The 14898-nt window shown below is 41.0% G+C and overlaps 1 long non-coding RNA gene across 1 annotated transcript in view; it reads right to left on the bottom strand.

The window, feature by feature from the left end:
* LOC146768627 (uncharacterized) overlaps nucleotides 1-14898 on the bottom strand; it is a 34661-nt gene that overhangs the window by 4761 nt on the left and 15002 nt on the right. Inside the window, exon 2 of the long non-coding RNA XR_014952896.1 lies at nucleotides 2958-3160. This is a non-coding gene — a long non-coding RNA (uncharacterized LOC146768627). The remainder of the gene's footprint in view (nucleotides 1-2957; nucleotides 3161-14898) is intronic.

Raw genomic sequence — 14898 nt, 5'->3', positions numbered from 1 at the left:
CCAGCACATCTTAGTGTTGAAACTATAACTCTTAAATAAAATGAAATCTCATCTGCTTGTCTGTCAAAAAAGAAAAATGTCATCACAGAAAGCAGTCAACCTATCAGCTATTATTATCAGTGTAGTTGTAGTTTGCCATGGTGGAATGTGATACTTTACAAGCCAAACCAAAAGTGAGACAAGATGACCCAGGAAGCCCCTTTCTTCTTCTCCAGGGACCCTTCAATATGTGCTGTTCAATACAGTCCCTCTTGCTGTAGCACAGGCTCAGAAAAGCAAGCTTTGAAAGAGAATCAGTGTCAGCCAGGAGCTCAGCATGGGCCAATTTACCCTGCTTCTCAGCTGGCCCCAGCCTTCACTCTTAAGTCCTGCAGTGCCACAGCAAGTGGCTGCCAGTACCCAGGCTCACACCTCACAGTGCCAGTGGGGATGGCTGTGCTGTTCTGTGCTGCGGGGTGTGATGGAGCTGAGATGGACACAAATGCTGAGGTGTGAGTCCCACACACTGACTGCACAAATTATTGGAGAAGGAAAGTCCACACCCAGTTCTGTTTTACTCCCCTCCTGGCTTCCTCTGGTGATATATTGGCATTCCTCTGGCACTGCAGTGCTGAACAGGGGAGGTGCCCAGTGATACCAGTATGATGACATGAGAGCACTGTGGTGTGAGGCACGATTTCCTGAGCCTGCTTTGGACCACGTGGTCCTGCTCTGCATGTGCTCACAATGCACCTCATTGATGCCAGGGTGGGGACGATGACCTGGATGCTTCAGCACTGGGAGGAAGATGGGCAGAGACAGGCTCATCCTCCTTCTGTGCTGTCCCCTAAGCTGGCCAGACTCCTTCTGCATAAGAGCTAACTTGACCTGAAGCAGCCTGCATGAGGGAAGGTACATGGGGTGCCTTGGACACAGATAGGAAATGAATGAGAGAAAACAACTGAACACCTTCCTATGGCCTTAACTGGCACTTCAGTGTCAGCTGTGGAGTGAAGTTTCCAGAGATGAAGGACACCCAACAGGCCAATCTGCCTTTCAGGAAAGGGATTAAAAATTTCTAACCATGGTCATGCTTCAGTCATAGGCACATGGTGACCAGGCCACGTGGATCAGGATCAATGATAGAAGATAGAAGCAAACTCCAAAACATAGACTGGTAATAGATGTATGAAGTATTTATATTGGAGCAGAACCCTTTCACTTACCCACAGCTGAACAGTTAGAGCAGCAAAGATCTACCAAGAATTAAAAGAGCAGGAAAACTGTAAACATCCAATTGCCTTTAAGGCCCTAAAAATACTCTTTCCTTGCCATGACTTCATTTAGTTTAGCCACAAGATACCCACTGAGAGGAAAGAGGCAAGTCCAGATCCCTCAGCCTGCCAGGCAGACATGATATATGCAGAGGATTGTTCCCTTGCAGTAGAAGCCTCAACACAAAACTCACTTCATCTGACTGAAGTGGAAGAGCTCCTCAGTCCAAACGCAGAGCACAGGGCTTGTACAGAGAATGGGTCATAGTTCAGTCTCATCACAGCTAAAATTTTGTTACAATTAAAAGAATTCTACATTATCAGATCCACACCATACCCAACCTTCTTAAGAGTGCCCTGGTACAGCAATTATTATTTCTTTTCCAAGACCTCACTGTTAGCCAAAGGAATTCACCCCAGAGGGCAGGAAACACAGATGGAATTTTATTAAGAGTCCAGGTCTGCGCAGGCAGGAATCCAAATCTGCTGCCCCGTGCATGGAAACTGCATTACAGCAAAGGGCTCTGTTTTCACTCGGCTCTACAGGATACCAAGCTGTGTTTCTGGACTGTGATTTTCTGGAGGTTTAGGAGTTGCCCCAAGCATAATGGTGAATTTTCTGTGTAAATCTGAGGGATTAGCTCCTTCCCCAAGCAATTTTGGTGGCAAGGAGAAAACAAAACTTTCTGGAGAGGGTCAGCCTAATTTCTCAAAGCAGTCCTACTCACCACCTGACATAACTGTTCTGTACAACAAAATGCCATATCCCATGCATGCCTGGCACTGTGACATGCTAGAGAAGCATGTGACATGCTGCCAGTCTTAGTTCCTACCAGCTGCACCCCTTTCTTTGCCCTACAACCTGCATGCACAATTCACTCAGCTTGTCCCCTGGTGCAGTTGCCACCCAGAGCTGTCAGTCCCCTCTGTCCAGTAGCTGAAGCACAACCTGACACAAGTAGAGGCCAGAGAAGGTTTCAGAGCCTGCAGAAGGCAGCAGGAAGAAGCAAGGGAGGTGATGAGGACCCACAGTCAAGCACACAGAGACCTTTATGCCTGGTAATGACACAGCAGATGCAGGGCTCAGTGGAGGGGGAAAGGTCTCCTTCAGCTTGAGGGAGAAAGGAGGAAAAATGCATTAGTTTACCACCTACATCAGAGAGGACAAGCATGCTGAACTAGATGGTCTCCTCATGTGTATTCATCTCCGTGGAGTCAAGTTTAAATTTATTTTAATAATGTATGTTATACAATTTGAAGGGTACTACTTCTGTGTTGCCCTAATTTATTCAGTTAGAGAGGAGGAAAAAGAAGTTCATTCTCTGTTTGTTATGAAAGCTAAGCTCAAATATGAACAATGTTCCATAGTAAATGATGGAGAGTTTGACAATCTTATCTGTATCATATCATCATATATTGAAAGGTTCTATTGTTAAGAATTCCTACAAGAGAATACAATTTTATCTGCTTCAGGAAGTGTAATTCTGAGCTTTCTCATTTTAGAGTTCTTTTCAAGACCTAACACAAGGAATCGGTGTTATGTCTTTATAAAATTAGAAAAGCAAATTATGTATGTCCAGCTTTCTCAAAATTAGTCACAGTTCAAAAATAACACTGCCATTGCCTGGGCTACATCAAAAGCAGTGTGGCTAGGAGGGCAAGGGAGGGGATTCTGCCCTTCTGCTCTGCTCTGTGAGATCCCACCTGCAGTGCTGCACCCAGCTCCAAGGTCCTTGGACAGGAGAGACATTGACCGCTTGGAACGAGCCCATAGAGGGTCACCAAAATAGTTGGAGGGATGGAAAACTTCTTCTATAAGGCAGGTTGAGAGAGCTGGGATTGTTCAGCCAGAAGAAGAGAAGGCTTCATGGTGACAAAATTGTGGCCTTCCAGTACCAGAAGGAAGCCTGCAAGAAAGATGGAGAGGGAATTTTAACAAAAGCATGTAATGACAGGGCAAGTGAGAATGGCTTCAAACTGAAACTAGGTTTACATTGGGTACTAGGAAGAAATTTTTTCATGTATGGGTGATGAGGTACTGGAAGACATAGGCAAAAGAATTGGTAGATGCCCCATCTCCTGGAAGTGCCAGGTTGGATGGGGCTTGGAGCAACCTGGTCTGGTAGAAGATGTCTCTGCCCATGTCAGGGATTTGGAACTAGATGACCTTTAAGATTCCTTCCAATCCAAACCATTCTATGATTCTGCTCAAAAACAGCACTGAGCTCTGCCTAAAACTTTATATGCTATTAATTTCCTTCCTAAGGCTAAAAGCTTAAAAGCAAAATAAATCAGAGAAAACAAAACACTCAGTCATCAAGCAACATGAAACACAAAAATGTAGCAACCTGACAGTGTCAGATAATCTCCATGTTGCACAGGACACAGGCCAGGCCCTTCCCTACTTCGCTGTCAGCCATTAACAAGGAATGTTAAAATGTTAAAATGGCAGCATGGCTATTTTCATTTTTGCATTAAGTTTAGTAGTTACCAAGCCGTGGTTTGAGGTTTGGTGATGCCCTCAAGGTCTTCCAGTATTTCCTGTAACCCTTGGGAACTAATAGTCCAACAGGGAGAAGAAAGCTGCTGAAGCACAGAACTCATTTAGTATTGTTGTTTAGAAGCCAGTAGAGGTTATTAATTCTTAGATCTTTGGCAAAAAATGCCTTCTTTGTATGTTTAGTCATCCAAGAAGTCAAAATTATCTCCCAAAGGATGCTGAGCTAGTCTGTCTGACTTAATTTTATCATACTGTGCCCACTGAAAATGGGACTTTGCTGGATCTCCCTTTTTACCATTTTGTCAAACTCATGCAGGCTCTTATTAGATGTTTTTCACACACAGTGCAACCTCACTGGCTCAAAATTTGTCTTGTTATTTCCTAGGACATCAACAGATCCTGTCTATGTAAGTACACAGGTGTCACACCCCAGAAAAATGAAAGGATGACTTTGTACTTCGAAAAATTATGTCATGTTATTTCAGCATTAAAGCCCTATTCCTCTACACACAACAAATTTAGGAAGCATTTGTTTTATCTTCATTGACTTAAAACTCATCTTAAATCCTATTTTACTGTCATTTCCTACAACATTCTATTGTACAATATTTTCTGTCTTTCTTGTAGCAGTGAGATAATCTACATATTTAAGTTGTTTGTGCTGGACATGTAGTTTAATCTAATACTGAGAATTTCACCACAGTTTCTACAAAGACATTATTAAAAGGCATAAGAGATGATAAATCTTTCTAATCTCTCCTGCAATGCTATTAAGTAGACAGAAATTCTACTTGGCAGTCACACTCTGCTTTTCAACCCCCAAAAGCAAAATTCATTAATGATAGTGAAGATTTTAAATTCTTTCATTGTATCCAATGCAATCTCATATTTCTGTAAAATCTATCCCAACATTCCAATCATAAAACCATGGGGATTTTGTTTGCTTTGGTTTTTTGTGGGGTTTTTTTGCTTGCTTTGGTTTGGGACCTTCTGTTTGTTTCTTTTGATTAATTGAGAATTTTTGGATCTGCTGTGGATTTTGTCTTTCTAAGATCCTTCTTCCTAGGAGGTAAATCCATAGAAGTATCAAAATTAGAAACCCTCAGACTGTCCAAAATAAGCCTTGATAAATATTACTTTATTAGTGGATTTAAAATTAGGATGCAGAACCACTTGCTTTCAGTTTTTCAAATTTCTTTGCAACACCCAAATGAACCCCATTCAGTTACACCATCGCTGACTTCAGTCACACTTTGTTCTCTCCTCAGTCACCCCAGTCAAGGACCTAATAGACTCTGCTGCTTTCTCCTGGTCCTGGTGTTCAATTGCTCTTAAGTAAAGCTTAAAGTAAATCAACATTATCTCCTGAAACAAATAGATATTTTCACAGACTCCAGGAAACAAATCTTTAACAAGAACATGCATAAAGCTGAGCAACAACAACCTTTTCTCAATGTATGAACATTTATGCCCTGGCAACAGCACTATCAATTTTTCTAAAGCTTAGCCCAGAGTTCATATAACTTAAAAGCTATATACTTTCACTGTTTAAAAGTGTTTAGAAAGCATTAACTCCTTTCTTTTACAATTTCAAATAGTTCCATATCTGTTTTTCACAGCAGCAATGTATTTACTGCTCCTAACATGCTTTGGGACCTTGATAAATTTACTTCAGTTTCTCAATTACCACATTCCTAAAGGAGAAAACAAAATTCTCACTGATCTTTTAGTCCCTTTGAAATACATCATAGTTCAACTTTGTTATTAGTCTGCCAAACATATCCACGGTTAAGGTAATTAACATTACTGCATGTGATGAAGACACTTTTTGAAATATCTCAAATCTGATTCTTTTGAAGTCATATGTGGAAAAGCTCTTATTCTCTGATCCCATGATACAAGTTCCAACAAGTAACCCCCAATCTACCCCAGGTTCTTAATATTTCCCCTCTACTGTACTTTTCATAAACTCTCCCTGACACAGCCATCTCCTTCAACCTGTATGGCTCCTTCATTTGTCTCCTATGACCCTGAGTAACTTCTTTTGGCCTATCCATAAGGGAAAAAACAGAACTTGCTGTGGCTCTTTTCATAATTAAGTGTCTGCTGATTAATCGGACATACTCTACCTCAGAAAGTATCAGAGCTGAAAAGTCTTACATGCTGGAAGAGTGTCTAGGAGAAGCATCTTTGCTGTTTCTTTTATTGCTTCTCTCTGTCCCTAGTTTTGGCTCCTGAATAAAGGCAGTGAACTAGGTGGACCTTTGGTCTACTCAAAGATGGTCATTCTCAAGTTGCTAAAGAGAAATACTTGATTTTCCCCACCTCTCCTTCACTAATTTGAATCTTTCTCTGCCATCTACCCAGAAATGATATTTATGAAACTCTTGGAGGGTGAGCTATCTTTGTGACTGCTGCCTTCTTGTCAGACATGGGTGGGATGAGATAGTGAGTTGAAGTTTCCACATGACAGGGACAGACTGACATTCTGAGTCAGCAGAATCACCAGCATGTCAGGTAGGTTTCTTTGCTAATGTAGTGAACTTTTAATATAAGTTGCTCCATAGAGGAGTTTCCAAATCAAATAGTATTTCAGACCCATCAGAAGCTACTCCCACAGCAGCTGTCTGCAAAGATATTCCTTCTGCAATTTCTGGACTTCCCAGCTGTTACTGGGCAGCAATGTTTAACCCAAACCTGTAGTGTAGGGCTCATTCAGACAAGGATGTGTGTGATGCCTGTGGTAGCAAAGAACTGCTCTGAGCTGCAGCACTGTTAGAGCTCAAAAGACCCATCTAGGCTTTCCTACTCAGCAGGAAGCAGTCACACAGCCATGCAAGTAAATTACAGGCTTATCATTCCTCATTCAAACATCAGCACACTCATTCAGCAGAATCCTCATGGCCCTTCAGCAAGACCACAGAAATATAGTGGTTAAAACTGCACTATGCATTTGTGCTTCACCTTTTTTATTGCCCCTGCTCTGTCACTTTGCTTCATGGTTATTCAACAGGTGCCCTTTGAATAAGGAGCATGTGGCACAGAGATGACAGGCAGACAAGGCAGTAGAAAAGAGCAGTTTAGGAAGCAGTTGTGCTTATTATAAAGGGCAGCTAACTGATTCATCAGTGCCCTCCCTGGAAGACCATGACATATAAATGTTATTTTGAAATTAGCCTTGTGCTATAGGGAGGATTAGTTGGCACACTTGAAGTCTGAATACCTCATGTCCTCTCTCCCTAAAGGAAGATAGGTTGTGGGTATTTTTGCCCTCCAACTTCATGTTGCATGGCTTCAACTCAGTTTATAATGTGTGCCCCAAGGCCATTTATTTCAGTCAATTCTAGTTTAAAAGAATTAGCAGGATCTTCATTCTCCAGTGTTAGACTGGTAGTCTGACTCTCACCCAATGCTGGAGGAAGAAGGTAAAAAAAAAAATAGGATTGCAATCCAGCACCAGATACTGCAAAAGGAAGATATAGGAACCAGGGTTGCTTCCTTTTGTAGGTCTTGCAAGGAAAAACAGCAGATCTGCCAGGCTACAGATTGCTGTGAGCATGCAGTGAGGTTGGAAGAGCATATGGCAGGAGTGGCTGCCTGGCTGAAGTGTACCTATTGCCAGCCTTGTCATTCAGGGCTGTGGAGTCAAGATAAAGCTTTATTTTAGTGCCCTAAAGCTGACAGGAACTTGTCACATTGCAGAAGCTGCTGAATCTCAAGTCAGGGGAAGAAGGGGAAGAGAAGAGAAGAGAAATCAAAAGCCATCTCATACTTGGTGCATACTTATCCAATCTTTGGGGGACAAGAGATAGGGTGAGGTCTCATGTATTCTGTGCACACAGTACCTAGCACTAAAGGGTGGTAACAATTGAAGAAGGACACAGCAGAAAAAGGTGCTAGAAGAATCTGGACTGTACTTTATTTAATGTTATACCCTCTTTTCAAAAGACATTGGGAATCTCTTGTTGTTTGGTATGGGAAAAAGTACTCTGAGATTTCCCTGTAACTACTCAAAATTGAGAAGAATCTGAGCTGGCAGGATCTTCTTTGCAGTGTTCCTGGTAAGTGTAGAGTTAATTTCCACAAATCCAGAAATGGGAGATGGGGAGGAAAACAGGGTTTTGGGGAAAAACCTGCAAAATCAGTAACAGTTATTGGGCTGGAAACATAAGCACTGCAGTGTTTTATTTAAAATTTTCTGCAGATTGCAGATAGTTTCTGCTAGTGCATTTAGGAAAAAAAGGGACTAAATAAAAAGAAAGTCCCATAGGATAGTTCTGCCTAGTTTTTTGAGCTCATCTTTCTCTCTATTTAGTTCTAGTCACATGATTTAGACACAGACCCTCTACAGAGTATTCCAACAACAGCTTCCACTACCTTTACTGTTTATTCCAGATAATTCATCACATAATTGGTTTTAGGCTGTGGGCACTGCTGTATCACTTTCATTCTCAGCAAACATGCAGCCAAACATGCAGCCAAACTTGTAGCCTTTTTCCTCACCAAACTTAGTGGAAATGTCTCCATTACAGTGTTCTGCATCTTATCAGATCACACCTAAGGGCTATTGGTTCTTTGAGGCAGTCCTCCTTTAGACAACACTAGATACAATGCTGGTGTGAGACAGATGTGTCAGCTCCTCTCATCTGTTAACACAATTGCAAATAAAAAGACAAATCTGACCTGGATTTCAGTGGCAGTCAGGACTAAATGCTGGATTCAGATCCAATGAGCAAGGCATTTTTGTCAGATTTATGTACCTTTCTTGGAATATAATGTCCTTAAAAACAGAATCTGGATTGACTTCTCATTGACATGCTGTGTCAATGACACATCTTAATGTGCTGTTGGTGCCTGGTTGTTCCTCATGTTTCCTCTGGCTCCACACAATAAAACACCTTTTGAACAAGAACATGTCTCGGAAGCTGAATAAACTCAGTCTGTGCTCGAAACGTTTAAGAAGTGTAGGAAAGAAGGCAAAAGAAATCTGCCAGCATGGCTGGAAGAGAAGCTTATCTTGCCTTGGCTGGATTCACTTTGGTTTTTCTCTCCAGCTTCTTTTCATCATTTGCTGCACCAATGTATCCCTGAGGATGGTGACCCCAGAACAATATGCTGCAAAGATGATTACATCCTAAAAAGGATAAGAAAACCCTGTCACTATGGTTGTTGTGGGTTTTAGCTTTTCACACTTAATCCTTTAATTGGTCTTTCTGGCAAGAAGAATTCGATACGTGGCTTTATTGCTGCATGGATGAGCCCTACTGCAAATCCCATTGGGGTAAAGTTACAGTCATTTGGCAGTAAGAAGATCCATAGCAACCTCTCAAAAGCCTACCCAGAGGATTCCTTGTTGACATCACAGTCTCTGTGTGATGTCATAAAGCCTCCTAGAAAATGAAACAAGACAAAAATGAAGCAGAACCTCTGGATATTTGATGAGATGGAGGCTAGCCCTTACTCTACTATTGTACATCTCAAGAGTTATGTCAAAGGAGAGTTTGGGTCTTGGCTTTCTGACAGAACATTGATGAAGACAAAATGCAGAATAAGAAGGTTGAACAGGCTATATTCATAGTAAAAAACATATTGTAAAAGGTGTTGAGTGTGCTGGACCAGAGGGGCAAAGAACATTATAGTGAGCCATTTGGGCAGATCCAGATGAGGGCTAAGCCATTTGACCAACAGACTCTTTGGATGAGACAGTTTTGTCTTATGGAAATATACAAGTTACCTTGGAACCTTCCTGCTAAACATCTCAGTGAAATTTAATTTCCCGTGTCCCAGGCCAAGAGTCACAGCAGCTTCATTGCATTCCAAATGAGCAGCCCTTGAGGTATGAAAAAGTGAAACAACATCATTTACACTAAAGTAAAACATGTGAGCTATGATTCACAGTCCTATTCATTAATGACTGGTAACTTTCTTCCCCAAGAGAATGAGAAGGATTCAAATAATTGCAATGGGTACAATCCATGACAGGAGTGTAATTTCTTCTGAGTTAAATTCCTGAGTAGAAACCTAAAGGCTTGGCCCTAACAGCCCTTTTCAAGTCAGTCAATTTCTGCTGATGCAACTAATGAGACGTCTGGACCCATCGTCATGAAAAGAGAGTAGATTAACACCTATGAATCTAAAAATAAAAGCGTCACCTCTGAGGTTGGGCCCATGGTGCTTATTACAAGGAGTGGGGTAGGACTGGCAGAGCTGTGCGTCCATCGTGGATGTCACCATGGCACACCCACGCCAACATCTCCACGGAGACACAGCACATTTCTAGCTCCTGCATCACCAACTTGTTGCCAAGGAAACAAGAGGATGCAAAAAAAAAAAAAAAAAAAAAGAAGAAAAAAAATCTCAATGACATTCAATTTTGAGACAGTCAAGAAACCCCTGAAAGGGATTCTAATGTGCCTGAGAAGGAAATGGAAATTTGGCTTCTAATTACAGATTCTCAACCAACTCCTTTTTATTCCCTGGTTATTCTGTCTGCTCACGTCACTGTCTTCTTGCCATTCTCTGTCTACAGAGGTAGGAATGCCAGACACCAGTGAAAAGAGAATCAGAAAGAGCTTTCCTGGAGTGAATGAGGGGAGGGAGGGAGAGCAGGGGAGAAGGCTACTTAGTACAAGCAATAGTAGAGATTCCACAACTCAGAGGAAGGTAGTAGACAGAATCTGCAGAAAGGAAAATGTATGGAAGAAAGAGTAGGAGAGAAGGTTTCTGTGAGAAGGGAATATGTGCAGTTGGCAGGTGTGGGTGTACACATGTGTATCTACACCAAACACATGTGTATTTTTATAGATACAGCTGAGAAGGTACATGTGTATACAAAGGTGTACCAAAATCTATACTGCATAAATAAAAACCTGAGCTGTGTACCCCCCATTAAGTTGACATATGAATCAAGTAACTAAACAAGAGTATGTCTTTTCATTTTGTTTCTTTTAATCCATTGTAGCACTACATTTACAAGCTTTTCCCGCAACCAAAAAAGCTACAAATCTGCATATCTTTTTAAATGACAGCCATAATTTTCATGCAACCACCTGACTCTAGGAGCTGTGGCTTTGCAAAAAAAGAGAAAATGTAAGAATCAGAAGAAGGTGCTGACAGGTGGCAAACCTGGCAGTGCACATAAACACAAGAGCACATAAGAGAACCAGCAAAGTGTATGAAGGGGAGGATGTGTTGGGTGTTACTGTGCAAAGACACAGCCACCAAGATAAGATGTGCAGGAGTTGTCTAAGCATAGCAGAGCCACACTCATTGACCACCGAAACCCTCATGGTCTCTAGTTAGACAGCCTTGTTCTCTTGGGGAATGATCACAGAGAGGGTTAACTGTTTGAGTAGTGTCTGCATATCATCTTACTTGAGCATGAGAGATAGGGAAAGTTTCATCATGTGATAGCACAAAGTGGCCAGATGTTCAATGGCTACCCTGCATGGCTGCAGGATGATTTCCATTTGGGTTAGTGCTGAAAACAGATGAAAGAGCTCTGTGTTCACATACTTCTCTTCAATATTCATCTCACCCTTCCTCATGCCTTGAGCCTGTCATCAAACTTGCAGCCAAAAGTGAGATTGCTATGGAGCAAGAAGGAAAACTTACAGACAGAAGTTAACCATTGCTGAATTCCAACCAGGAATTCCAACAAGAAATGTTAACAATGGTTAATATTCCCTACAGAATGACACAGAGGGATCTCATTGAATAACAAGGAGTTCATGGATTTATGGCTGTTGATAGTAAAAAGCTGCCAGCAGTAAAGTTTGGATTCCATCCCAGGGAGAAAGGAACCATTGCTGACTGAACACAAATATCCCTTTGTGGCCCCTACCACCTTCTTCCTCTCTCTTGTACAGGTCTTTGCAGGATTGAAAGGTCTCTACACACTTCAAGGCAGACTTTCTTCCCCTTGTTAGGAGAAGATGTGGAAGATGCCAAGTGCTTCTCTAAAAACCTGTGTGGTGACTGTCCTGGCAGACCAACAGCTTTTTCTAAGGTTGCCATGACATAGAAGTGATGGGCACATGAATCACAACTGTGGAGAACACCAGCCTACATGCAGATGCTGCATTCAGATTAGCAGAAGCAAGTCCTGACCACTCAGCTCTTCCCTACCTACTATGTGAGGTAGTTTGGAGATTCCAGTCCCCTTAGGGATTGTAATCAGAAGATACAGAGACCTACTATTACATGTATGCATGCAGTACAAAACCACAGCAACACAAACAGCCTAAATCACTAAAATGATGAAACCAAGGTCTGATTAAAACATTTTAAGCATTTTTCAGTGGTCCACTTCAATTTTATTCCTGAGTAAGGTGAAAATAGAAAAAGTGCCTAAACTGCAGGCCACAGGAAGTGCGCTCAGCTTTGTGTGTTCCAATGCCAGAGTGCCTCACAGACTCAGCCCATGTCCATGGAAGCAGAACACAGTGTGACCACATCTACAGGAACCACGTGCCCAAGCAGAGCTGTACAGACAGAGGATGTCTGGTGCTGAGAGCTGGCCATAAGTCAGATAGAAGGAAGCAGAGGCATTGCTGTCAAGATGCAGGGAAAATGAAGTAGAAGACAGTAGAATTCCATTTCCTCTTTTCAGCACATCTTAATTCCCCATCATGTGTCTCAGCCATACTTTTTTTTCTAGCATATGCAAAATGTTACCTCTTCTCAACCAAGATAAATACACCATTCACATGACTATTTCCTGTATTTAAAAAATAATTAAAAAAAAAAAAAAGAAATAATACTTTTATCAGGGAGTTTAGAGTCACAAATTACTTGTAAAAAAGGATATAATGCATTCTGTTTAAAAATGCAGGTATATATCACAGCTCCCAGCTTGTGAATCACCACTACATGTTCATGTTTTCTGGAAAGAAAGATGTGTTTTTATAACTTACTCTTTTGAATGAATTTCTCATGAAATACCCAACTAGTGACATTAAAATTTGCTTTGGGCAAAATGCAAGTTTTGATAATTTTGGCTTTTACTCTTTACTCCAAATGCTGTTGATCAATGAAATGAACATTTATTCCAACTGAATTTTTTTTTCAGGCATAATTTTATAATTCATATTTCCCTAGATACAGCTTTGCCTCTTCAACAAATACTTTAATAGGCACTACCAAATTTGCTTTGAGTTAAAAAGCGTAAGATGCCCTAGGAAATTCAGAATTTGGGAAAAAATGTTTCTAAAACTCTGACAGTGGTTTCCTTTGTAAACAAAATTACAACTGAGTTACGCAGTATGACTTTCCTAAATGTTTAATGCACAGTGCAGGCTCTCTTACCCACATGCATACACACACATGCATACATTCGCTAACACACTTCATGCCTACAATGCAAATACACCATCATCTCTCCCTCTAAACACACACAGGCCTTCTCTTTAGCATGAGGACAGCTACACACACACCTGCACAATGACATCTTTCCTACACAGAGGCCCTGAAACACAATTTTATCTCTCTCTTATACACCCTGTCATTCATTTTTTTCAACACAATACAATCTCACTCTTGCTCTTTCTTTCATACACACAGACACAAAAACAGACACATACAGGGTAATCTTATCTCTCTGAGATTCAACTACAGTATCTACACTATTTTCAAAATTGCATAAACACTTTCTGCCTGACATTTCCATTTGTAGACTCCATCATTCACAACTACACAATTGATTGCAGAGATGGGAGGATGTGGAGGGAAATCCTTGATCACGTAAACGCCTGTCTCTTAGGTAAAGAGGCCTTTTCTGGCAAGATTTTATTTTACAAGCCAGGAGACATTATAAGCAATGTTTTCAATTTGGATGCAGCATTAATTACACAGTGCTCCTTGTTATATTACACCACCAACAAATAGTAAGAGACTTAAATGGCTTGATAAAAAAAAAATTGCTAGATCATAAAAAAAGATTTTTCCTGTATTGCTATCATTGTCAAACACTTCATTGATACGTTCCACAATACGTGCTGCAAGCAAATTATAATATGCAGTTACACCAATATTTCCTGTGACATATAATATGCTGTAGGCCCTGAGATTTCAAAAGAAAAAAGGAAAGATGTATAGAGGCGGTTCCACCTCCACTTAAGCTATTATTTCTACAACAAAAGTCTGTTCTTAAATCACTTGTATTAGCAGGATTGTTCTAATGGGAATATTAAAATGAATGTCTGCCTCTGCAAGCTTCTCTACACAATGGAGATTGCCAACAGTGAGAATTAGAGGATGCAACACAGAGCACTTCTCTTGCATGCCATTGATTTAGACCCAGACTAATTGGCTGGCAATTTTGGGGGGGACCTCTGCAAAATTAAATTTCATACCTTCATTTGATTTCTCCAGATTATGTTGTAAGAGAACTAAATATTAAAATGAAAATATAATGAAGGTTCTGGAGTTGATCAGTGATATTATAGAGCAGGTAAACAGGAATTTTTTCATAGGGTCTTGTTGGACTGCAAGGGTTTTAATTACCTCCATAGAGCAGGCTTGAAATAAAAACTGCAGAGGAAAGAGTTATTAAAAAAAATACCAGAAAACAAGCTTCAGAGTATTGTCACAGCTCTAAATAAGCACCTTAACTAAACACAACTAGGGTCCCTAACAGAGAGTAACTTGCTATAATTCCTGAAAAAATGTTATTTCTTCATCATGAGGGGAATTTTGCCTAAGAATTTGGACCAAAGAATCAACATGGCTTTAAGAAAATTTCCTCAGAGACAGGAGAAAGAGAATGTTTTTGTGGAGCCCAAACTCACAGAAAAACCTGATCCATTGAAGGACTGGAAAAGCAAAAGCAGCTGTCCTACCAGAGGGAACAAAAAGAAAGATTTTCCTTTAATGGCCTGTGATACTGCTTTGATTAACCATACCTTGCTTTGAGAACATTGTTTGACTGCCTGCATCAGCACAAGGTTCACACAGCTCCAAACAAAAGGACTGCTGAGCCAAGACCAACTGGGATCACAGGCAACTGGACTGGCGGGATGCAGGCAAAGAACAGGATAGACACAGGATCCCATTTGAGGAGTGTCTCAGGGGGAAGTGTGGTACCCCTGGCTATGACAGCTATAGATAGAACAGGTGTATTGTAAGCAGCACTGGAGAAGTTATAGG

This window comes from Lonchura striata, chromosome 1 (assembly GCF_050655825.1).
Source record: "Lonchura striata isolate lonStrDom1 chromosome 1, ASM5065582v1, whole genome shotgun sequence".
In the NCBI taxonomy this organism is placed as follows: domain Eukaryota; kingdom Metazoa; phylum Chordata; class Aves; order Passeriformes; family Estrildidae; genus Lonchura; species Lonchura striata.
Note: the sequence above shows the minus strand (reverse complement) of the source record. Positions and strands in the feature narration are given on the sequence as shown.